Source organism: Choloepus didactylus, chromosome 21, assembly GCF_015220235.1.
Source record: "Choloepus didactylus isolate mChoDid1 chromosome 21, mChoDid1.pri, whole genome shotgun sequence".
In the NCBI taxonomy this organism is placed as follows: Eukaryota; Metazoa; Chordata; class Mammalia; order Pilosa; family Megalonychidae; genus Choloepus; species Choloepus didactylus.
Genome location: NC_051327.1, coordinates 32,596,093 through 32,622,260, shown reverse-complemented (window position 1 = coordinate 32,622,260; position 26,168 = coordinate 32,596,093). Strand labels below are relative to the sequence as shown.

General features: G+C 38.2%; 1 protein-coding gene across 18 annotated transcripts in view; it reads right to left on the bottom strand.

Moving 5' to 3' along the window:
- Positions 1 to 26,168, bottom strand: part of RBFOX1 (RNA binding fox-1 homolog 1) — a 2,130,504-nt gene that overhangs the window by 1,286,076 nt on the left and 818,260 nt on the right. The window contains exon 1 of one of the 18 annotated variants that reach the window (XM_037813996.1): positions 2,783 to 2,826. The exons of the other annotated variants lie outside the window; for them this stretch is intronic. The gene's annotated coding sequence lies outside the window, so the exon portion shown is untranslated. Of the gene's footprint in view, positions 1 to 2,782; positions 2,827 to 26,168 lie in introns of those variants that run through there. 18 annotated transcript variants of the gene reach the window in all.

Genomic DNA, 26,168 nt, shown 5'->3' with positions numbered 1-26,168 from the left:
AAGTGTCAAAGCCAAGATGGGAAGCCAAATCTTATGCTTCAACTGCACCTACCATAGGCCCCCTCTTTATCCTTTTATAGCCTCTGGGTGGAAGCCTCTCATATTTATGGGATTCTCTGGGCAACGTTTGAGGAAATGAGAAGAGCTGAAAGGGAGTCTCGTCACTGTGTGTGAACATGGGAAACTCCACCTAGAACTGTCATCTTTTCACAAGCCCATCAGGCGTGCACTAAACACAGTACTTTCTGTTCTCTCTTAAAGAAAACACACACATCTCCATCCCCAAAACTGCTTCTGCATCTTTTGCATGGCTGTATCCTTCTCAGCATTTAGATTTCAACTTAATCATCACTTTTACAAAATAGCTATCTTGGGAAACGTATCTAAATAGGCCCCCCTCTAATTAGTTTCTAATTAATACTCAATTTCATATCTAACATGTACCACAATGGGTAATTGGTATAACTGTTTACTGGCTCAGCATTTCTTCTCCCAGGCTGAAAGCCCCAAGAAGTCAGCTTTATCCTCTACCAACAGCTAGCACAGCTTGGCCAAAGTCTGACGCAAAGTTAGTAAATGAATTTTAAATATGTGCACGTAGCCTTAGAATTTTAATTCCATCTCTTTGCTCTAAGTACATCCTCATCTAGGGATATCTTTGCCTATGACATCTGTTCAACCAGGCCACTGACGGTCACCTTGAATTGTTCTGAGTGATTAAATTAAGCCTCTCTCCTCCACTCTATCATTAGGCCTCTCTCAGTTTCCACCCCTCTTCTTCACACCACTGATCCCAGTCCAAATTGTTGGCCCATGGATTGTGAGCTAAATAAATCATTGTTTTAAGCCACCAGGCTTGGGGTGCTTTGTTATGCAGCAGAAGCTGACTGATTCCCTACCAGGTTAAGATCAGAGGCTCTAGAATGAGGTGGCCTGAGCTTGAATTCAGAGCATCCCCTGACTGCGTGAACAGTGGCACATCTGTCTGAGGCTCAATACCCTCATGTATAAAATGGAGATAATAAGAGTACTTTACTCACAATGTTGTTATAATCATTAAACGAGTTAATATCCATAAAATGCCAGGTACACAGTAAGTGTTCAAGAGATAATAGTGATTATTGTTCTTCTTTTAGAAAGGTAAAGATTCACTCAATCACTAATTTCTTGAATTTATCTTTTCTGTGCTCCCAGCTTCTGTTTTTACAAAGGGAAAAGCTATTTACAAGCTGCCATAGAGTCTTTTAGGAATAAGATAAAGTAAAAATATATTTATTATTACCTGCAATTCCCTGTTATTTCCACCACCTAAGTGTAATTTTGACTTAAAAGGAGATTCATAGTCAAGTATATGCTGAATAAAGGGGACTGTTGCTGCTGTTTTGCTGAGTATACAAAAGGAGAATCATGTCTTCCAGTTTTCTTCAAATTAAGGGCTTTGGATCACTTTCACAAGAACAACTAATACTCCCAAACATGCAATATGTTACATGCCACATTCAATCAAAAGAAAATCTTTCATCCTTCATTTTAAAGACCACCAAATTCTAAAATGTATGTATGCTATATTTTTAAAAAATTCATTTTTCAACAGCAAAAAGGATTTTTCCCTGTTTTTTTTTTTTTTTTTCTTTTTAAAATTCTCTTTATTGAAAATCTGGAAGGAAACCGATATTTATATTCGGGGTTGCATTTTGCATCAAATTTATATACACATTTAATATAGACAGTACATTAGCTCCAGCTCCATTTTCCTGCATGCATAAAAAGCAAATAACAACTTACCACTTTTTATGAGCTGCACATAAAGTAAAATCCATTCTCACTTGTGTCACTTGACCCTCAGAAACATATGTATATGCTTTTCCCATTCTTGATTCAAGCACACACAGGGAAGAGGTGGGTTGGAAATAGTGGGAAAAGACACAGGGAGGGGAAAGACCCATAAAGTATATGCCAAGAGTGATCTTGCTTCTGCAGCATGTACAGAGTAAGTGTTTCAGAATCAAAGAACACAGAAACTAGCTAAGATAATATCTTTTCCTTGGAGCCAGAGCTTTGCTTTTGAATTTTTCTTTTTCTTTTTTTTTTATTATCTAAGGCAACCCTGTGAGCCTTACAAATGGCCTTTCAGACTGGAGAATGGCACTGGTGTCTTTAGGGGTAAAAGGTAAGGAGATGTCATCTATCTTAACTACCTCTCCGAGGCTGATGCTCCAGCACCACGTTACCTGCCAATAAGATGGACCAAGGGGGCATCTGTTCTGCAAGTCATTTCCACCCACTGCCCTCAAAGAACTTCAGGGCACAGGAGGGGAAACATACATCATTCATATAAATGCCAGTCACTTTTTACTCTACCTGTACTTTCATTAAATGGAAAGTGCAAAAGGTGTGTGTGTGTGTGTGTGGGTGTGTGTGTGCGCGCACACGAGAAAAATAATCAGTTAAGGGCTGTTGGAGTTAGGAACCTCAGAGCTACCTTTTTCACTTTACAGAACCCTGGAGGGGAGCAGACTCCACTCCAGCAGCTACTCTAGACTCACTGGTCCCACGGCCACTCCCAGCTGTGAAGAATCCCGAGCAATAAGATTTTGTTAAAGTTGCGTGTTCTTGCCCATGTTTTGTTATGCTGTAGATATTATCGTGCGCCACAAAAAGGGAGAAATAGAAATTGGTTACAGGGTAAAACAGGGGTTCTCGACATGTGGCTCCATATCAGTATCAACATCACCTGAGAACTTTCCAACAATTCAAATTCTCAGGACCCACTTGGACTCACTTTCGGAAGGCCTCCAGGGAATGCCAACGCATGCACGTGTTGAAGTAGTTCTAGGAGAAACAAATAAGAGTGTCTGCAACAGAAGGTATGGGACACAATAATAATATTATTATCACTGTTTTATCTGTCGAGTTGTCACAATAAACACGGGAGGCAGGTACTATTTTCATCCCTATTTTAAAGATAATGAAAGAGAGGGTCAGAGTCCACAGCTAGCAAGTGAATGGAAATCAGTGAGACTTCACACAAACCACTTAAGAGGACAATGAGGAAAAAAAGGCTCTTTGTGACCAGTCCTTTGAATGAGTCATTCTCTGGATCTTTATACTATTAACGACTACTATCGATTAAAGAACCAATTCATATGCCATGCTTCTGAAATTCTGGGCTCTTAAATTCTGACAACACTACAATGTGTGACCTTGGAAATGCATTTTCTTCCTCAACCTCAGTTTCACTATCTGTACAGTGGGAAACACATCAGCAGGGTCAGCCTATATTACTGATAATTCATTTGAAAGGCTAATTCACAAGAATAACTTCGTGATCTTTGAAATAAAGGAGTTACAGGAATTTAAGTTTTAATGCTCTTAGAACAGTTATTCTCACAATTATTTTAACGATTCTAGAAAAAGGCTGCCTTCAGGTCCCACAATGACTAACTGCTCTATTGAACATCCAAAGAAACTGACTCAAATGTTTATGCTAAGTCCATAAAACCCTTTGCATTAAATCACAAGACAAACTTTTACAAAAATTTTTCACTGGATTCACACTTCAGCAATGCCTCTTAGGCTAATAGGAACTTTTGCTTTCTGACATTATCCGTTTTGTTAAAGCTGGTTATGATTCCCCACACATTACTTGAAAACCAATTTCATTCAAGACAAAAGAGTGTGAGCAGGGTATTACATTTTATGCCTAAATTATGCAAATTTGGTGGAGTTATATTGTATTGTGAGCAATTCCCTTTCTTCCAGTTTTCATTGTAGCCTCAGTTAAAGTAAATTTCACTATCCTCATTTGCAAAAGGTGAATACTTTCTATTTTAAAACCCTGGGGAAAAGGATTGACTTTTAATGAGCAGTTATCTAATATAAAAATCTCTTACATATATTACTGACATCATTCCCAAGTATTAAATGTACATTCCAGATAGGGTTGATCTCAATTCAATTAATCCTTGGAGAAAGGGCTTCACCACCAAGTTCTTGCGTGTTGCAAAGACAAACCAGGAGGTGAGACACAGAATGCAGGCATAGTTTTTAGAAGGCACACAAGTTGTATCAGTGCTTTGGTGACGGACATCAAACCAGCAGCTTTTGATACCAAGCTTTCAAAGCTCTGCTAGCTCAGTAGCAGGTGAAGGCTTTGTAGTTGTTATCCCTTCCATTTTTAAAGATCACCTTCAAACTCTTCCACTGTTCTCTTCTTCCCATGTAGCTCATCACTGTATAGAAGGAAGGAGGCCTATGGAGAAGATGAGGGACAGGCCAAAATTCCTGGAGTGGGAGATTCTTCAGACCCTCTCTCGACCATCTAGCCACTGCTGCTGTCATCTTCACTTACATGCCATTAAATTGACCACCAGATCTTTCCAAAGTAGATAATGCACATGAAGCAGGAATAAGCGGACCCAGCAGGCAATTCAGTTAAGATTTCTTTAGGATGCAAGTAACACCAGCTGCAGTGACTTTAAAAAAATAGGACTTTATTCTTCTCACACAATAAGAAATCTAGCACCTTACCACTCCAAGTATGGTCCATGGACCAGTAGCATCAGCATTGCAAGGGGGCTTGTTAGAAATGCAAATTCTTAATCCCACCCCAAAAGATCTGAATCAGAATCTCTAGGGCTGGGGCCCAGTAGTCACTGTTTCATCAAACCCTCTAGGTGATTCTTAGGTGTGCTCAAGCTTGAGAAGCCCTCATTTGAAGGTAGTTGCTATGTCTGAGCTGATGTAACTGTGATCCCCTGACATTCTCCTCATGGAGATGGTTGCCATAGTGCCAGCCATCACTTCAATGCTCCTAACAGGCAGAAGGAGGAAACGGAAAAGGCATACAATTTTTGTTTAACCCTTTTTGTCCTGCTTTTGTCTCAAGGGAGGAGAGAATAGAAAAATATTGGCTTTTCAGCCTCCCTAGTGAGGCAGCAAGAAGGTTGGTAATAAATCAACAATGTTTGCCACCCCAGGTATCAAGATCTTGAAAGTTATTTAATAGCATTCAAATTGGTATTTTTACAAAATACATCTCTCTACTGTAAAATATTCATTCTCTTTATGGTAAATATTTGATCTGCTGTTTGGAAACACATCTTGCTATATATAAACAGGTTTAAAGTCACTTCTTGTTTTTCACTGTATGCCTTTTTTTTTTTAATTCAGTTTTATTGAGATATATTCACAAATCGTACAATCATCCATGGTATACAATCAACTGTTTATAGTACGATCATATAGTTATGCATTCATCACCACAATTTATTTCTGAACATTTTCCTTACATCAGAAAGAATCAGAATAAGAATAAAAAATAAATGTATAAAAAGAACACCCAAACCATCCCCCCATTTGTCATTTAGCTTTTTGTCCCCATTTTTCTACTCATCCATCCATACACTAGATAAAGGGAGTGTGATCCACAAGCTTTTCACAATCATACTGTCACATCTTGTAATCTACATTATTATACAGTTGTCTTCAGGAGTCCAGACTACTGAATTAGGTATTTACTTCTAGCTATTCCAATACATTAAAACCTAAGAGGTGTTATCTATATAGTGCATAAGAATGTCCACCAGAGTGACCTCTCGACTCCATTTGAAATCTCTCAGCCACTGAAACTTTATTTCGTTTCATTTTGCATCCCCCTTTTGGTCATGAAGATATTCTCAATCCCACGATGCCGGGTCCAGATTCATCCCCGAGAGTCATATCCTGTGTTGCCAGGGAGATTTACACCCCTGGGAGTTAGGTCCCATGTAAAGGGGAGGGCAGTAAGTTCACCTGCCAAGGTGGCTTAGCTAGAGAGAGAGAGGGCCACATCTGAGCAACAAAGAGGTACTCAGGGGGAGACTCTTAGGCACTCATTGTATGCCCTTTTGTACATCTTAAGTTTTGTACCATGTGCATGAATTAATTATCACAAAAAGAAAAGAGAAAACATGAATAGATATAGATCACTACTTTCCTTATTATAGGGCATGAGGAAAGTAAATCAATGCTCAGGTATTGCTTAAGATTAAAATCACATTAATAAATAATAGAAATTGTTGGAAGACACATTAGAATACTGGTTTATATTGAGATTATATAACACAGTCTTTGAAAATTTGTAAGTGTGTTTCTGTTTGTTTAATGTATAGAACTTTTAGTCATGGCTCTCTAAGTGTTTTTCAGGCAGCTGATTTGTTGAAGCAAAATATTAAAGTGATTATAATACCCAAGGCTGGTGAGGATATAGAGAAACTATGCATTGTTAGTAGCTATATAAATCGGTATGACCCTTTTGAAAAACAAGTTGGAAATATATCAGAGAGTCATATAAAATATTCCTTTTCTCTAATCCTGTAATTGCACTCTGGTAATCTGTCCTAAAGAAAGAATCTTAAACATGGAAAAAGATGCTCACTGGAGCATTATTTAGAATAAAAAGCATCAAATTTAATTCTACCTAATAAATGACAATTAAATATATCACACACAGACTCAACGAAGTATTTGAGAGTCATTAAATTATAATTATATAGACTAGATCACTAAGCACCTATGGTGCAACATTTCATTAAAGTAAAAAAAAAAAAAAAAAAAAAAAACAGAAGTTCACGTCCATCACCACAGCTACAAAGATTAAAGAATGTATGGGAGACAAAAGAAGAATTATATTACAAACTTAATGTTTATTGTATTATAATGGATTTTTCTGTTTTCTTCATTATTTTCCTTTGGGGGATTAGTAAAACTGTTATCTTACCTCTTTAATGAAAAATGCATTTATAATAAAAAAACACTACAAACCATTTTGAATCTCTTGGAAGAAATAGCTCTATAAACATAGTTTATGACTGCAATAAAACAGTCTTTTCAGAAAGTTGACTGTGTTTTGGTTAATCAAAGAGCTCATTGATTGAGCGAGATAATACTAACAATATGAACTGTAAATTGTCAAAGAATTACAAGTCAATATAATCTACCTGCCTGATTAATGACTCTAGGAGAAGTGATAGCTAATATCAAGCTTTAAATCCCCCTTTTCTCTTTTTTCAATCCTTCCACTGTCAGTAGACTCTTATAAACACAATAGATCTTTGTTAACGGCGTCTTTAAGAATAAAGGAAAGGACCTAATTTATACCTGGGGATAGAAGAGCAGAGAGAGGCAATAATCCATTTCTCAGCACAAACTTTTTTAGTCACATAAAGACAGGACATAAGTGTCCATGAACTTGCCCCAATTAATTAGCACCTCAAGAAAGTAAACCAAACCTATGCATCATATGTGTATACAATTAGAGAGAGACATATAAATGATAGATACATAGAATGACACACACATTTATTACATGCTCAAATTTTATGCTAAGAGCTTTCCAGGCATTATCTCAATTGCTCCTTTCTAAGAATTCACTGAACTCATTTTACAGGTAAAGAAACTGAGAGGTTAAGTAAATCGTGTAAGATAACTCGATAACATAATTTCCACTTAAAGAAAGCTTCACTTGGCCAACAGAACATAAAGCCCAGATGACCATATATTTTCTACAGAAAAACAGCAAAGGCTGGTGATGCTGGAATATACCAAAACCAACAACCACAATAGTGGCTTCTGCTCTTAATTTGATTTTCTTTTGTGCCCCTTCCTAGTGACTCAGTAACCACATAAATGTGCACCTGTTTCACAGACGTGGCTCCCGAGTCATCTACCAGCTTCCCAGTGTGCCTTGATTTTGACATATATACAACTACCTGTAGGCCGTTATGCTGAAGATCACAGTTAATACCCTATTCATGCTTGCATGCTGCACCAAAGAAGAAAAAAAATACATAATTAGGATTTTTTTTTCTCTTTTGCTTCAACTGGTTCCATTTGGAACTTACTACTAAGCTTAATGGAGATCCTGCTTAGGTTTCAGCAGATGAAATATCTGAAGAAAGACATTGGGAGGTTTCATGGGATGGTATTATTTAATTCCACTGACACAAATTTTCAATTTGGAACCCTGGTTATCCTGTATATTGTGAACAAGATGTAGCAAAAGCAGGTTTTCCTCTTATTAAAAACAAGCCAAGACACCTGGCCAGTCCTGTTCACGTTAACTCACTGAATAACTCTAGAATCCATCTGCAATGTCCAAGAAGAACGGATGGGCATTTTTTGGTATTATTCTGCTGAAAATGCTTGGGGGTTCAATAAATAAGTGATAAATAATAATATATCCATTGAACCCACATTAATAGTGCTTATGGGAAGGGAACATTCCCCTTAAGATGTCAGCACTATAATTTTTCACCCGTGCAAGCCTTCATTCAACACATTCATAAGCATCTACTATGTGTCCGGCCCTGGTCTGCATAATACTGAAGCACAGTGAGGAACAAGACAGTCTCTTCCCTTAAAGAGACAAGCAAGTTATTGCTCAGAGACCATTAAAATGCAGCATGAAGTACCAAGACGGGGTACACAGAGCCCACACACAAGAGATACCTGATCAGGGTTGGGAGGGAAAGAGGTGGGAGAGGAGTCAAATCTCAAATAAACACATCACTCTTCCAACTATTCTGGTATTCCCTGCAACAGGGCTCAATTCTAGGAGAATCCAACTAATATTGAAGTGTTGTATTATCACATTTTCTCAGTTCTAATAGGCCACCAAGACAGTATAAAACATCATCAACTGTGTAATAGCTCTCCCTATTTCAGAAAAGTTATATCTGGAAAATACCTTCATTTTCAAATAAAGGAAATAAGGTAGTAGTGTTCAGACATTTTTGGCAACATTTTTGTTCTCATATATACCTCGAAAAGTGGGACATTCAATAAAGTAACACTTGTTTCTAGATTTAGACGAATTCTACAAAAAGAGAGAGAGAGAAAAAAGAATCCCCCAAATGAATAGACAACGCTATTCGCATACACAGAGGTGAACATGAGTGAAGCAGAGAGACATTTTTAGCCAACCCATTAATCCAGTAAAGCTTTGTGTTAAGATGCGGATATGTCAGAACAGGTTACCTCAAGAGGGCTTTCTTTTGAACTTGAACTGCCAAAATTCCAAACATACACCAAAGGGCTTCAGTTTAAGTGGGCAAAAGGTGAACAGTCAGAAGTAAAGTAGAAAGAAAAGAAGACCAGGCTGGTTATCAAAGAAGAGCTTCCAAGGGAGGGAAAAAAAAAGAATAGAAATAAGGAAAGTTTTCAAAAAGTCAACATTCAAGTAAAGTCACATTTTAAAAAATAAATCATTCAGAGGCATATCTGTAAGAGAAAGAAAGAAATTGCTTTTCAGTTTTCAAGCACACTAAGTAAAGGAAATAAAGAGCACAAACAAAAGTTGGATCAGAGATCATAACTAGAAGCAGATATCTGTCTAGGCAAAATTAAAATAAAATAGCACAAAAGCTGGGGTTATAAATTTCCAGGATTGAGTTACCAATTTGAATTAGTTGGATACTTTTGCTTCTTACTCAATATTTTGAAACTAACTCATGAAGATTTCTAGCTGAAGCTAATCAGAAAAACAAAGCTAAGCCAAGTAAAGCAGGTAGATTTTTGACTAATAGAGCAGCTCGGATTAAGAGTTGAAGCTGATGGGGTTGGAGAAAGTTGAAATTATTAACTAGAATCTATTCTTTTAACAAGTGTTATCACATTATACCTACCTTCAAGAATCCACAGAAGGGATACAATCGGATTAAAGAAGTAATCTCTACCTTCACAATAGTTAGGATCCTTATGGTTCTGATTGTTAAGGTTTTAGAATTACCTCTGCATTTTACTCTGCTATGAACATCTCATGGATCCCATCTCTAGAAACAATGGCAAGTTGACACATCCCAGGTTATAAACATACTCAACTAGTTGGAATATTTATGTAGCTCTTCCTACATGTGAGAAAACACATTGGGAAATGAGATATACCTACATGATCATCACACAGCATAAAAAATCCATAAGGGAGGGAGAGGCAGATTATTCTCAGAAAAGACTAGAGGGGAAAAAAAATTCCCTTCCAGCCTCAGGGAGAGGAAGAGACTTTATGGAGGAAGCAGCATGTTTAAGAAAGGAATGGGATGTCTGCAAAAGTGTTTACAATTGCTAGTCCCAAGAGATGTTTTATGCATGGGAGTGGGTATGGAGTTTATGGTTAAATAAATACATTCAGCAAAGGATGCAGCTTTATCCCTCATCCTTGGAGAGTCCTAATGTGCATCAGCATATTAAAGATTCTGAGGAGTAATCCGTGGAAGTGGGTGGTGGATAAGTGAAGGGGGAGCAGCGCATGGAATGCCTTAGAGGCAAGATGCTAGGCCACCAGCCTTGCTAGAATACAAGGAGTAAGTAGGAAAGAGGTGGGTGAGGAGGTCTGAGATATGGACAGGGCATCTGCTTAGAGCAGTGATTCTCAATCGGAGGCAATTTTTCCTCCCAGGGGACATTTAGAAATGTCTGCAGAGAGTTTGGTTATCACAATTGGAGGAAGGGGTCTATTAGCCTCTAGTGGATGGGGGGCTAAAAAATGTCAGTCATGCTGAGGGTGAGAACCCCAGGCTCAGAGCAAGAGCCTGAGTATGGTGAATGGAGCACAGAGGAGGAGAAGTTCAGCTCTTCAGCAAAACAGGGGCAGGGGAGATAGACATCCAGAGTTGGAAGAGCCAATTCAAACTGGTCTTTACTATGGAGCATAGAATTATTTAAACCAGCCAATATTATTTCTTCTCCTTATCAAGCTGAAATAAAAGCACGGTCCAATGGTTTCAAGGTTCATATGTGGTTTAAATATATGTCATAAACTATTGGCATGATTTATGCAACTCTTCAGCAAGGACTGACAACTTAGAAGAGGCAGAGGGTTGGTGACCCCTGTTAGGGGATGTTAGAATGTCAAAGCAGCTAGGACGGTAGTTCAAACACAGCCGAGGAGGCCATGCAGGAAGTTTATGACAATCCAGGCTGCGAATCCAGCCAACGTTGCCAGCACAGGGCTAAGAAAAGCTTCAGAGATCTCATTTACCCACTGAGGTCACCAAGATGACACAATCAAAACGTGAGAGCATTTTACAAGGTCACCTGGAAAGAAATAATTGCAGGTTCAAGTCAGGGCTGATGAAGCTACTCCCCCAAAAAGGCACATTAAGTAATAAAAAAAAAGTCAGTCTATAAAATGCCCATATTTAAACGCAAAGATATAGTAATAAATAGAAATTAAAGTCAGTGACAAGATTTACATTCTGGGGATTATAGTTCAAAATGAGGTACTTTTTGGCTCACAATCTGTGGCAAACTTTTTAGAAAAGGCTGCAAGGTCATATCTCAGGGATGTTTCAAGTAGACCATAGTGATGAATATAAAATTAGCATATTTCACTATTAACAGGAAAGGCCTTTCAGGTTTGCTTTATTACGTAAAACGATTATTCTAAGTAGGTGGCTCTTAAATTCGCTATTAATAATAGAGAGATTTCTTTACTGTGGCTTCTTATTCTTACTTTTTTGGGGGGATTAAAAGTATGGTGCACGATTCTTTTGAGAAAAAATGTTAAAAATATGTCTCGTGGAAATCTTCAATAATAAAACCCAGTAGATTACTCTTGCATATTTATTTTATAATGCATACATACACAGATACATGTATATGTAATTTTGAATATTGCATACTACATTGCATATTATAATAAATTCTATATTTTCTCTATGAAGGTGTGTATACATAATTCTTTTACTTACAGGTGATCATAATATAAATAATGTCACCCAACTAGCTTTTTTTTTTTTCATTTAACAACGTTATCTTAGGTATCTCAGATATCTTTAGATACCTGAAGATTTTCTTTCATTCTTGAGAGCTGTATTATATTTGTTTGTAGTTCCTTTGAATGGATGGAACAATTTATTTTATCAGTCCTTTATTGATATATCAGATAAATTCCCTCAAGCAGAATTGTAAGAATTATGGGACCCAATGCATACCTTAAATTTCAATTGTTATCCTACAAATATTTAACCTGACAGGTAGGGAAGGCTGCACCTAAATAAGACATCTGTACCAATGTGCACCCACATCCCATCACCCAGAAATAGTTATCATTACCTATGATTAGAGACAAAAAAAATACATAATTTTATTTAAAAAAATGATTATGTTATCTCTAAATATTATTATATAAAATACGTATTATTCCTTAATTGCTCTGAGGACAAACGAAAGGGATGCTGGACTTCAGATAAATATATGAATATTTTAATTTCAAGAGATATTAATGATTATGGTACCCTTCTAAGGTCAAGAAAAAAATTATGACATAAACTGAGAATCTGGACTCACTTTTTAAAGCTTCATCTCTATTATCAACTTTCTATACTTTACATGTAAAATGGGAAGAGAACTATCATTCAATGAAGTAAAAAATTAAATCAATATATGACTTTCTGTGATTTCTCCTTGAACCACCTCTTCTGCTTCAGCCTTTCCCCTCTAAATCACCTCTCCTGAAACTAAAAAATAAAATAAACTTTGATTTTCATCATTCCAGGTAACACCTCCCTCCAGCAGATTGCCTCTCCCCTAATCTTGTCCTTTAGCTTCCAAATTATGCAGAGATAAATGAGTGCAGCCACCTTTCAGCTGCTAGATAATTTTATCTGCCTCATTTATGGCTTTCTATAGATTGCATTAATGGCCACTTCTTGGGAGATGAAAGATAAAGTGCGCCTTATGCAAAACGCTTCACTGAACAACCTGAGCCTCAGAAGTCACTAACGCTATTATAAGGCTGAAGGGAAAAGGAGAAGAAACCAAATAATCCAACAGCAGGAAGTTATTTTGATCACTGTTGTGGGCAACTCAAGCCAGACTGGAATCCTGCTTGGCAGGTGTGTTTTGGGCTATTGATAAAATCTATCTTGGGAAAACTTACAAGTAACTCCAAACAGACCTGAAGCGGTTTACCTTTTTATTTATTTATATATTTTTAACAAAGGTATCCACTTGGGAAAAAAAAAATAGCTCTCTCTGATGATACTTCAATTTGCTATTTAAAAAGCTAAATTCACCTGTACTATCGCTTTAAAAAACAAGGCCATGTGCGTAGTAAGTTTATGGGGTATTTGAAAGAGAATGTTAGCGGAGGGGAGAGAAAGTTTCCCAATATAAAGTATAAAATGGCAAGGGATTAAATTAAACAACCGAGAGCTGTCTACTGCAGTCACCTTCAGCGTAAAAGAAAGGTAAAGCGTATCATGGCTTCTGAGTACTGATATCGTGTGATACTTTCTGAAGATGCAATCCCTGGAGGAAACTTGGTGAGGAGTCCATGGGACTTCTCTGCATTATTTTTGTAACCTGTTGTGGGCCTATAATTATTTCAATATAGAAAGTTAAAAATATTATCATGGAAGAAATTTGGGGAAGGTTTAATACATTCAATGAAAACACTGAGCATCTAATATGTGTCAATCCCTGGAGACAGAGCAGCAAATAAAACACATAATACTTCTCCCCTCACACAGTCAGTACTCTAATGAGGAAAGCAAATGAAGAAATAAAATAGACATGAGTACATAAATTAGTCGTTTATTATAATAATATTTATGAAATAGACAAACAGGAGAGAGAGAGCATAACTAGGAAGGAACAAGCAATAAGAAACTGAGCCACCTCTAACCTCCAATCCTTTGGATGTGACCCCTTTGTAAATAGGCTCTCCAAAGTTCCTATTAAGATGAGGCCAAACCGAATCAATGGGGGCCTTAATCCCTTATGACTGAGGTCTTCATAAACAAAGGAAATTTGTATAGTGAAGTAGAAGCTGCTGGAGGGAGAGAGCAATTCATGGACTGCTGTCAGTTGCCACCAAAACGCTTGGGAGAAGGCATCACCAGGTGACACCTTGATTTTGGACTTCTAGCCTCCAACTGGTGAACCAATAAGTTCCTGTTATTTAAGCCCATCAGTTTACGATGCTTTGTTATAGCAGACCTGGCAAACTAAGACAGCCAGGGAAAGTCTCTGAAGCAGTGACATTTTAACAGATTCCTGAAGGATAAGAGGGAACCTGCTTGGCAGAAATTGCAGGAGAGCACATTCCTGGTAGAAAGAGCACATGTGCAGCATCCTGGCAGCAGGAAAGAGCGTGACTTGCTCAGAGACCTGAAAGGTGGCCAGTGACACCACAGTGAAGTGGGGCAAGGGACAGAGGCAAGAGAAGAGGATGAAATAAGAGTCGAGGATTTCGTCTTCAGCCAGACTTGGCCTGTGTCTTGAAAGACGAAAATACCAATTTCTTACCCATTTCTGAATTCTTTCCAAAGTCATCTTTCATTTTCTAAGGAAGGAAAATGGTACTGGCCATTTCAATTTTCTGTGTTTATACTACTCCAGACTACATTCTTGATACATATGAAAAGACCTTGTCATTCTCAGGTGAACTGGCTACAGGAACCAAATAATCTGTTTATTCCAGGTATGTTTTCCACATTGTCAAAGAATAGTCTGATCTCTTAGGCTCTTCCCCAAAGAGAAATGCAGAATATTTATCAATATCCAGAATCATCCTCTTGAATAAACTGAAACTTGCAGGCAGGAAAAAATCTAGAAATAGTATAACCAAAGCACACTGCTTTTAATTGTTATTCAATGAAAAAAAGAAAAAAAAAAGAGAGAGAGAGAGAGAGAGAGAAGTGCTTAACAGATTGTGTGTGACATCAGAAACAGCAATATGGACCTAAATATTAGGAAAAGTCACTGTCTTTACTGCCAATGCCTGATCTCCACTGTACACCAAGTGTACCTGGTGCTATTTAATTCAGAGGAACCATAAATCTAGAGCCTGCAAAAGCATCTGACAACAGTTAAAGATGTTTTGTAAATGTGCATACATATTTATAAACAGGGCAGCAGAAGCAGACGAACAGAAGTATGCTTCCCCTAAAGTCATCTGAAAGTCAAAAAATGCCATTAATTACTCTGTCACGACAACCTTGTTCAATTTCATCTCAGGTGACTTATCAGCTTTGATACAGAACCGAAATTTTAATACCAAATTGCAACAAGCTACGGAGGCAGCATACCTTAAAACACAGAGCCTCCCTTTCTTCTAGGCAACATTAAGCTAATCTGCCCTGACAGAAGACGACTCTTCGGAACTAGCTAGCAAGTCTCCCAAATATGAAGCAGTAACCCAAATGTCAATTACTTTTCCAGTGGTAGACAAATTGCTAGCACACTAATGCAATTTAAGCACAATAATTAGATAACAGGACTACAGAGAGGGCCTGGTGACAGAGCTTCTGAGATAATAGAATCTAGTGTCCTACTTCTTAAATATTAACATCATTCTGTCTCAGTCAATCGGTTTATGGTAATTTAAAAAAGGGCAAAGCAAATTCCTTTTATTGCTAATAATATTGTGCTACTGCAGAGTTAGCTTTGAAGGTTAACAATCTATGGGGTCAAAACTTAATCATTTGTTATCATGCATTTATGCATTTTTCTTTCATCTCTTTCTTTCGGAATGCCCTCTTTGTGGAAAGCTGTGGGTTTATGAGAAACACGTGCACGTGCACACACACATACACGCACAATGCATCATCAACAGGCGTCAACTGTCAAACGAGGCCATCTAACTCAATTAACAACACTACAAAGAAACCAACTACTTAATGTCACATACATTCTAACATATTCCAACTTGATCAACTGTCCTTTCCCCTATAAATGGCTCATTTTAAGGACACTGTGATATGCTTATAAATTAGTCTCAAATATGTCACATGCGCCCCCCACCCAACCATTGTGATACTCCTAGGTATATGCTTAAAATCAAATACCTCCATAGGGTATTAGTTCCTATTTCAATTAAATAGTGATTTGGCTAGTTCTGAGAGATCAGATGCACTGTGTTATTTTTATTTAATAGATGTCTTCTTAAGTGCCTAATGGGTTCTGTAGCTTCTAGAACCTTATAGAATAATCGAGAAGAAATGTGAATTCCCCAAGACAGTTTCTTTATGTGTTTAGTAATATATCTTGATGGGGGTCAAGGGGCTGATCATAGCACTGAGTCACCAAAGACCAAACTTTCTGTATCTCCATTTTCCCAACTGTGTAATGTGAGAAATTAGAACTGTTGTGGAGAATTTGATGGGAAATGAGGTTGGTAGTCTGGGGATGGGGAGTGGGGTGGGAAAAAGTTGAGGCTCACCAACATGTAGCAACAGAAATAACTGATGGCTTCTTTTCCCTATACCTACTAAAATATGTTTAAAGAGTATAAGACCAAACACCTAACTGGACAACAAAAAGTTATGTTTGTCATTTTGGGTTGTGGTAAGTTAATCATTCAAGAAAAATAGAAATAGCAGAGTTGATGGCGTGCTGAAATTTAATATGGTTTTTCTGCATATGTCTATGCACAGATCAGATACAGACAGCTTTCTTTGTCCCTAGGTAACACAACAAGTAAAATAAACTGATCCAATAGGAATAGCATTAGGCATTTCCTTAAGAAAGCTCGAGAGCTGCACTCTGTGAAACTACCTTTGCCTTCAATTCTTGAGCAAAGTCGTCTTCCCCTTCAAGACTCAGCTATCTCCTTTGTAAAACCAGGAAGATGACTGGATTACCTCCAAGCTCCTACAGGACTGACCTGAAGATCACTGGTGAGCATTAGTGGCAACAAATGATCAAACCGCAAGGCATATCTCAGAGCGAGCAACTAGTCCTAGGCAATTTTTGATTGTTGGAATAAAATTAACTCAAGGCATAGAAAAAAGAGATAAGAAGCCAGCAGACACACAACTCAAGCAAAAGTTAGTTTCTAAATAGATGTGTAAAGCAAAAATTCAATGGAATCAAACTTGGCCTTTCCTCATAAAAAATTCCATATTGGGAATGGTTTCTTGATTCCACATGGCCAGGTTTTTCTTCCACCTTGGACCCTGGTATTTTTGTTGAGGTGAGTACAAGATGAGGTGATTGGCTTGCATTTAAGGTCCCTGGTTGCATGCAATATACTAAGATGCTCATAAAGGGAAACAGAACCAACCTCGGGGACAGATAATCCTTACCTCCCATTCGTGTTCGCCCATTGGTCCAGTCAGTTCTGCTATAACACTTGCATTGAACAAGCAAATGTGTTTCAATGGAATTAATGTATTAGGGATCAATTTGAGCATAGCAAAAACACAAGGTGGACACAGAAAACTGCACAGAAATGAACTGTGCAAGAATATGCAAATGCACACACATGCATACACCTTAAAGTTGGCTACCTCATGTCACAGGCCTGAAATGAGTCACACCCATTCACATCTGGTGTTTCACCTTTCTATGTGATTTCAGGTCACCCTCCCTTTCCATCACTTCACAACTCACAAGCTGCGACCCCTCTAATACCCACTTCCATAAGAAAACGTCTGATCTTCTTCAAGGTAAAATGTCATGTTTATTATGGTATTTACATATTTCTTAATCATTTAAGATTAATGTGTACGACCATGGTACCTTTTAAATCAGGTTTCTGTCTTTTTTTTTTTAACATGTCATTGATGAAGTGTTTGATTATTTTACTCCCAATCCCATTTTCCCGTCAACCATGGTTTTATTGTGTGATTTTGCACATTGCAGTGATTTTTAATAACACATGCCACATTGTGGGAAACTGTCTGTATATGCTCTTACTAAGAGGAAGGAACGGTAGAAGCACCTACATAGTTTGACTTTTTTTTCTCTCTCTCTTTTGTATCAGGTGACTCCGCTACATTTCAGACTCTTACAAGTGTGCTCTTTGGGAAGTACAAGGAAAGGGGTGAGCAAAAAGTATATGCAAAGGCATGCAGAAAGACCACCTAACCTTTTGTCATTAAGATTTCTGACTATTCTTGAATCAGCAGCTCTAATATAAATATATTCTGTTCCTCTTTCCAGAAGTATCAGGTAGCCTCATGGTCTTTCTCTGTCTTTCAGAATCAAGGTGTTCCCTGAGATAACAGAACCATTTTGCCTCCCTTCCAATCGTGTACTCACAGAAGATCACTGCTGACATCCTGTAGATGCCTTCATTTGTATATTCCAAATGACTCCATCTCTGGGCCTGGCTGCCTCCATCGACCCTTGCTATTTATCCAAGGTCAAAATCCTTGGATGGGTGGATGTAGGTGAACATTCCAGCTATAGTTTATGGCCGTGCTCAAGAGTGTTTGCACGGTTCAGGATATAACTTATGTGTTTTTGTTCTAGCCTTGATAACCTTCTGATAGGTAGCTGTGGCTAAGGGTGTTGGCAGAGCAGTGTATAAATTTGCTGTGCTAGCAAGCATCCCAGAAGGGAAAAACGTACTGTGAGCTCCCAAAAGAGTTTCTATCAACATATGCTTTTAAATTCTTTGCTGGTTTTCACAGATTGAACACTTCCCCAACACCCCTCTCCAAAAGTTTGAAATGCACACTGCCATGTGATTATGTAGACAACTAAATGACTGGCATCAGGTGAGTATTATTTAGTTAATTCGAATACATTATATTATTATAGAGATTAAAGACCTTTTAGTCCAATGTGGTAGAAAAGCAATAAATCTGAATTAGATCTACCATTTTAGTCACTCAGGATTAGACCTTTTGGTGATGTGATCCATTAACATGCTTTAAATCTATTGATTCATCCTAGAAAGACACAATTTAAACTCAGAAGTCACAAAATGAACTTTCCATTAAGTTTGGGAGACTATGGTCACAGCTCATTTGACTTTTATGAACTAGAAAATGTGATGTAGACCACAATGGCATTCTATTAGGCGAAATCATGCATTTAACCATGTAGCAAAATACTGTACTCAATTATGTGAACATACACCTATTTTACACATGGCTGCTTCTCTGACTTTAAATTATCAAGGATGTGCATTTAGTTTGTTTTAAGGAGTATTTACTCCCAAGTAAGAGATTCATGATAAAACTTTGTTCAAAAACTAAATGAATATTTTTCATTTATATTAAAATTTTTTTTCAATCAGAAACTGGAATAGGGCATAGAAACTTCTGCTATATTTATTTCTATTCTTTGCCTTGAAAAAGAAAACACGTGATCCATTTGCTTTTTATAAATGAAAAATATATATACACATATATTCTATCAGGGAGGATGAAAAAGTCAATCAGAAGATTTTGAGATTCATTTGCCAGCCTGGAAAGGAAGCATAATGGTAATGTAAAAAGAAGGTGACAATAGATAAAAAAAAAAAAAAACTATTTAGATAAGGTTTAGTTTCCCTCTTCTAGAGTTCATCCTGATGATGTACTCTATAAACATCATTTTCTCTCAATATAATTTTGTTTATATTAGTATTATACTTCAGTCAGACTATATTAATACTAGGCTCATCATTATTCTATATTTCAGCAAGGGTATACTTTAATGCCAAATATAACTCAACCCTGTTTTAGACTGAATCCTTCACCACCACTTTTAACTGTTACTCTTCTCCCCGCAAGTTACTAATCATAACATTCTATTAAAAATGTTGGAATGTGTTCCAGTTTGCTAAAGCTGCCATTATGCAAAATACCAGGAATAGATTGGCTTTTATAAAGGGGATTTATTAGGTTCCAAATTTACAGTTCTAAGGCCATAAAAGTATCCAAACTAAGGCATCAACAAGAGGATATCTTCACTGAAGAAAGGCCGATGGCTTCCAGAACACTTCTGTCAGCTGGGAAGGCACGTGGCTGGCGTCTGCTAGTTCTATGCTCTCGAGCTGTGTTTCAAAATGGCTTTCTCCAAAATGTCTCTGGGCCCCTGTCTCTTAGCTTGTCTCAGCTCTCTGCTTAGTTTTCCTGGGGCGTTTCTCTCTAAGTGTCTGGGAATCCTCTCTTGGCTTCTCCAGGGCAAACTCGGGACTTCATCTTTTAGCTTAGCATCTCCAAAGTTCCTTCTGTCTGCACATCACAAGATCTCCAAATGTCTGGGCCTGTGTTGGCTCTTAAATTCCCCTGGGGGCAAACTCTAACTACATATCTTAGCTTCTCTACAAAATGTCTCTCTCAGCTTCTCTGAGCTTCCTCTCACCATGAGCTCTCTTAAATGACTCCAGTGATCTAACTAAGACCCACCCAGAATGGGCAGGGTCACATCTCCATGGAAATGATCTAATCAAAAGGTCTCACCTACAGTTGGGTGGGTCACATCTCCATAGAAACAACCTAATCAAAAGGTTCCACCCAAACCAGAAGACTAATAATCATAAGTCTGCCTCCACAAGATTTCATTAAAGAATACGGCTTTAGTGGGGGGTATAATAGATTCAAACCAGCACAGAATGTTAGAAATTTTCTAATCTTAATCCTTTGTTTTCATAAAAGAAATTAAGTTCCAGAGAGATTAAATGGCATGTCCACAGTCACACAGAGGCTTAGTGACAGAGTTCCACAAAGACAGCCAACCATAAAAGCTTATACTGTCCTTTTTTTCAATCTTCAAGGAAGCAGTAGTCCCCCGCCTCCTCCCTTTCTTTTCTCCTACCTTCCTCCTCTTCCTCTTTTAAGAAAGACAAGATATGCCACAGTCTAAACATATTTGGAGATGGTTCCTAGCCATTCTCCCCCTAAATCTACTTTGTCATCAAGTCTTGTCAATTCTTTCTTCTTTTTTTATCCACCCAAATTAGCCTTCTTCTTCTTCTTCACAGGTGATACTCTTGCCTTGGGCCTTTCCCCTTAATATCTGAAGCAAAAGGAAAGTCAGTGCCTTGAATCTAGTGCAACAAATTGTCCTGGACCAAGACAGGTTTATCCTTGTCCCTTATGGCTGCTATCACCTGGTTTTATCTTTGCAGGAAATAGGCCAGATCAAATTCAAGAAATATCAGAAAAGCTAATCAATACACGTTGATCACTAATTGTGTCCAACTGGGGCAGGGATGATAGCATAATTCAGGGGTAGCTTCCAGGACTCCACCTAGACTCTGCAGTGTGCAGTGTATGCGTGATTCACCAAGATGCAGGAAACAGCACAGACTGGGGTAGGGAAGTGGGAGGGATGTTTTCAGTTACAGACATGCTGAACGGAAGATGTCCATAGGGTATTCAAAACAGAGATGACCAGGGGGGCAATTAGAGACGTGAGTGAAGAGACATGAGTCTTAAGCACTGAGGAAACATTTGGGACTAGAAATAATAGTTTGGGGAGCCATCAAGATATGCTGGGGGGTTAAAACTAGAGCATGAAAAGAGAGAGAGATTGGAGTAAAAAGAAATGAAACTGTGAAAAGTGCCCACACCCTCTGAGACAGATGCATTTATCTGAAAATATTTTAGAAGCTCCCATTATAAAGCTCGATATCTGTGCTTAGATCTTTTGTCAGACATATATTTTTAACTAATGACTTTACTTATAACTGGGGAGAGGGAATATATTTTCTCTTGTCTTTTACTCCACCCCAATATACACAATGTTGAAGAAGCACATGGTAGATGCTTTTAAAATGTTGCTGAACAGTGTTAAACTTCATTTCAGCATTTCAAGTTCGGGTTAGGCAGGGAACAGAGATGACCTCAATGCAGAAAATGCAATAAAAGATAGGGCAGGGTAGGAAATCAATGTCTCCATTTGTAAAGAGAGAGAGAGAGGAAAAAAAGGATGAACCACACATTATTAGCATGATATATAAGCACTGCATAGCCCCATTTATATTGCTTGTATTAAGGATAAATTGCCTGAATAAATTCTATTATTCTAAGAAATAGCATAAATAACAAGCTGACAGCATCAGGGGAAAAAAATGAAAATAATAATGTTGATATTGCTGGAATTGTATGTTATTTCTATATTTTCAGTTTCACAGCTCTAGTTAGACAATAATTCATATTTGGAGGCGGGTTTTGTTTTTAAAGTCACATCCATGTATGCAAATTGAAATTTTCCACGAGAAGCTCATTATTTCTTATTAATAGTAGCCCAAATTTATTGTCTACTGTGTTCCATGCATCATGATAAATGTTTTCACATAAATTGTTGGATCACACACCAAAATACTGAAAATAGGTATCATACGCTATTTTATAGATGATGGAACTAAGGACCTCATTAGGTCACCTGCTCAAAATAACACAGATAGTAATAAGGCAAAGGAAAAATCTCAGACACTGCTTCCTGTAGTGCAGTAGCAATGAGTCTAAGCTTTGGAGCCTTGGATTCAAATCCTTCATCTGTCACTTACAGCTATGTTTCCTTAAGGAACTAAGTTAACTTTTCTGTGCCTCAATTTCCTCACCGGACAACGTGGGGCACTGATGCTATCTCAGTGCTGTTTGGAGCACTGAATGAGAACATGTGCAAAGAATGTAGCAGTCACAGGCCCTTGGAAGGGCTTAATAAATAGTAGCTGATAGGTATTATAGGACTTATTTTTTATGGATATTTCAATTAATCCTAGCTTTTATGAGTCCAACTCCCAGTCTAGAATTCCTTCCACTCCCACCCAATCCACCTGGTTCTCCAGCTTGGGCTCAACTTCATCTCAAGTCCATTTCTTTCTGTCTGGATCTACATGGATCATGATCCAAGAATCATATGAACTCATTCTAGCCTCTTCAGGGTTCTTAAATGGGCCACTGCTTCTAGGACTTACAACATTAAAATTAAACTATGTTCTGCCTGTCTGCTCTCCACCATCAGAGAGATTAGACAGTCATTCCTCAAAACTATTATCTACCAAGGTTCAGAAATTGTTCAATGTCCAAGAGATGGCAGGACACATAAACTCTATATTGACCTTCAAGGAACTCATGGTGGGAGCAACAGAAGTCAAGAATTCAAATCCAAAGGGGCAGATGCTATAACGAGACTGGTTTACAAGACAGTCAACCCTAAATGTTGGCTAGATTGAGTAAGGTCCATCAAGAGGATGGGGAAGGGATATGCAAGGAGGCATTTTCTAAAGGACAAATGTTTTATGCAGTCGTGACCTTTCTCAAGCAATCTGTGTGCCCCTGAGTGTTTTAAATTAGTAGATCGCAAACCCATGCAATCCTAACATTTTGTTTTTCTCTGATTCCATACCTGAAAGATTTAGGAGGCAAGGGGTCTCGCCTAACTGAATGTGCATCTCATCTCAATTCAAAACCAGAAAATATTAAATCTTCACTGAAAATGTGGACTCCATTGATTTTGAGACTGCAAAAAGGTAGAAAAAGCAAAGCTAGGCATCAGGAGAGTTACCACCCATACAATATATGAACAGTGAGGATGAGATCTGTTGTGTTCTTCTCTCAATGAGCTGGATAGTCATGTGAGCCTAGGAGGGTCAGTGTAGCTCAGTGGGAAATATAGTTCATGGTACGGCATATTTAGTCACCTTAAGAGGATACTCATATTTTCTGGCATGTCAGAAATATCTATTTTATTTTTCTTTCAACCTACCAAATATTATTGAACATGTGCTGTATCATGCTGGGCACATTCAAATAAAACTAAGATATTTTTTCTTCCCTCAAGGAACTTTTCACCCACTGATGGAAATGGGCAGGAATCATACTGTTTCCCATGCTATGATTGCATATATATTTACATATATAAATGAATATAGCAACAGGATAAGAAGGAGAACTGCTTCACAATCCTAGCATAATGCCTGGCACAGAGTGTGTTCTTTGTAAATACTGAGATTGATTCATGTCTTCTTATTTATTCGGGCATTCAAGTATCCATCAAGATATTAAGCACCTACAATACATTACACTCCAAGTAAGACACAGAACTCCTACCCTCAAGGCACATACAATCTAAAGTTGAAAATAAACACATAAACAGTATCTGTAATTATACAAAAGATTGAATGTGCAGGAATACAGCTAACAAGTGAGGTAGAAAGTGCCAGCAGCATCCAGGGAAAGACCGCCTGGAGGAAGATCACATGTGGACTGAAAGTTAGAAGATAATAGGAATTTCCAGGCAAAGAAGGTAGAAGGGAACAAGGTGGGTGAAGAGAACAGCTTGTGCAAAGACAGAGACACAAGTAGCAGTGTATTTTTTGCAAGAAACTCTGGGCAGGTTGGTGTTGCGAGGGAGAGACAAGGAGTGTTCAGAGGGGCACAGAGGAGACACACCTTGTTTTGAAGTTAGGTCTTAATCATGAACATGATAATGGCTTGGTGAAGAGTGTTAAATAGGGTGGGACATGGCCAAAATTTCCATTGGATCAGGATTGAAGTTGTGGGAGACGGAATGTGATGGGGACAAGAAAGGAAGCAGAGGGGCCAGTTAGAAGACTGCGGCAGGAGCCTTGGAGAGAAGTAACCTGGACATGAAGAAGGGCAGAGAGAATAAGCAAGAAATTAGATTCAGAAGCTATTCAGGACTATTCAGAAGCTATTCAGCCGTGCAGGACACGAAGGGGGAGGCGGGTTTACGGAGGCTGACCAACAGGTTCCAAACTGCACACCTGAGTGGCATCCACTGAGAAAGAGGAACCATGTTGAGATGGTGAGGAGATCCTGAGTTCATCTAGAACCCATGGAATTCAAGGTGGAGACATCCAGCATGAGGCGTAAAGCGTGAGGTGTGAATCCATCAGGAGGAAACAGATTGAAGAACAGGAGGCAAAGGTGAGAACCTTGGAGAGAGACTGCATTAGCAAGTGAATGAGGGGAGACAAGGAAATGAAAAAGGCAGCAAAAGAAGGAGGCAGGGAGAGGTGGGAAATCCTCCAGGAGCCTCAAAAGAGGAGAGAGCTTGGAGAAGAAGGGGAGGATCTGGAGTGTCAAACTCCATAGGAAAGACTGGAGAAAAAAGAAAAAAAAAAAAAAAAAGACTTGAAATGACCAAAAGAACAGGCAGTTTTAAATAAGAGTCAAGATAAAACTCGCATTGTAGGTAAGGAGGACTGATCCCATTTAAAAATATTTAACATTTGCTGAACTCACATTTTGTACCCAAATCATTGCTGAATGCTTCTGCTGTCTAGTGTGCTTACTGTACATTTTTGGGGTAGCCACTGTTACTCTCCCCTCTTTACAGATGATGGAACTGAGCCTCTCTGAGATGAAGTGACTTGCTTCAGGTCACTCAGCTGGGGAATGGTGACATCTGTCTGCCTTCCCAACCTCATATATATCCTCTTAGAGTCTATTTCCTGTGACTCGTTTCATTACAACTTTTACTAAAGAATATGGACACTGGGCTGTGTCAAGTCTTAACTCTCAAGAGGAGATAATCTGATTGCCCAGCTCTGGTCACATCTCCTCCACTGAATCAGCTGGTGCTGGTGCGGGAGGGTGGTCTTTGGTTTACTGGAGGACCCACTGAAGTCTTGGATGACACTTTCTAAGAAGGAGTAGGAAGTTGAGGTGTACACGTAGAAGTTAGCGCTGAAACCATAAAATCCATTAGCGAGTTAGAGGTGTGTCTTAAGAAGGTAAACAACAAATTGTTTCAATTGTACATTTATTTATGGAACAAATAAAAACATTCCAAATATTTCAAGGCCATCAGATGAATGGCTACCAATCCCTAGGTGCCAAGTAGGGACCTTTAATTGAATGTGGGAACAATATATTGTTTAAAGATTGTTCCTCTCTTATGAAATATTAGCATTAGTACTGCATCCTATGAGATGAATCCCAACAAAAATTATTTCTATGAAAAATAATAAGCAATGTTCACTGAAAATGTGTAAACCTTGTGATATACATTTCATATATAAATTGCATTTAATTGGCCCAATAATTTTACGAGGTACATCTTATCATCATTTGTGAATTACAGATGGAAAACCAGACACACAGAGTCTGGAACACATATCCAGAGCTACTGAGTTAGCATATGGTACAGCCAAGTTATACGCTTGGGTCTCCGCCATTTTATCTCTCTGATGTGGATATCAGACATCTTCTATTCAATCATAAGAAAATGTTTGGTGACAGTCCTCAATAAAGATAACAGTTAATGTATAGGCAATGTGTTGTGAGGGTATGTGTGTGTGCATGAGAGGAGAGGGAGAGAAAGAGGAAGGGAGAGAGGGAGGAAGGGAAGGAAGGAGAAATGAGGGAGGTGGAGGGGGTGAAAGAAAGATAGGAAACAGATAAAATTGGAACTAAGAACAACATTACTCATTTAGTGATTGTTCCCCCGGAAGACATAGTGCCAAGTCCAGCTCCACCCCAATCATTAGTCTG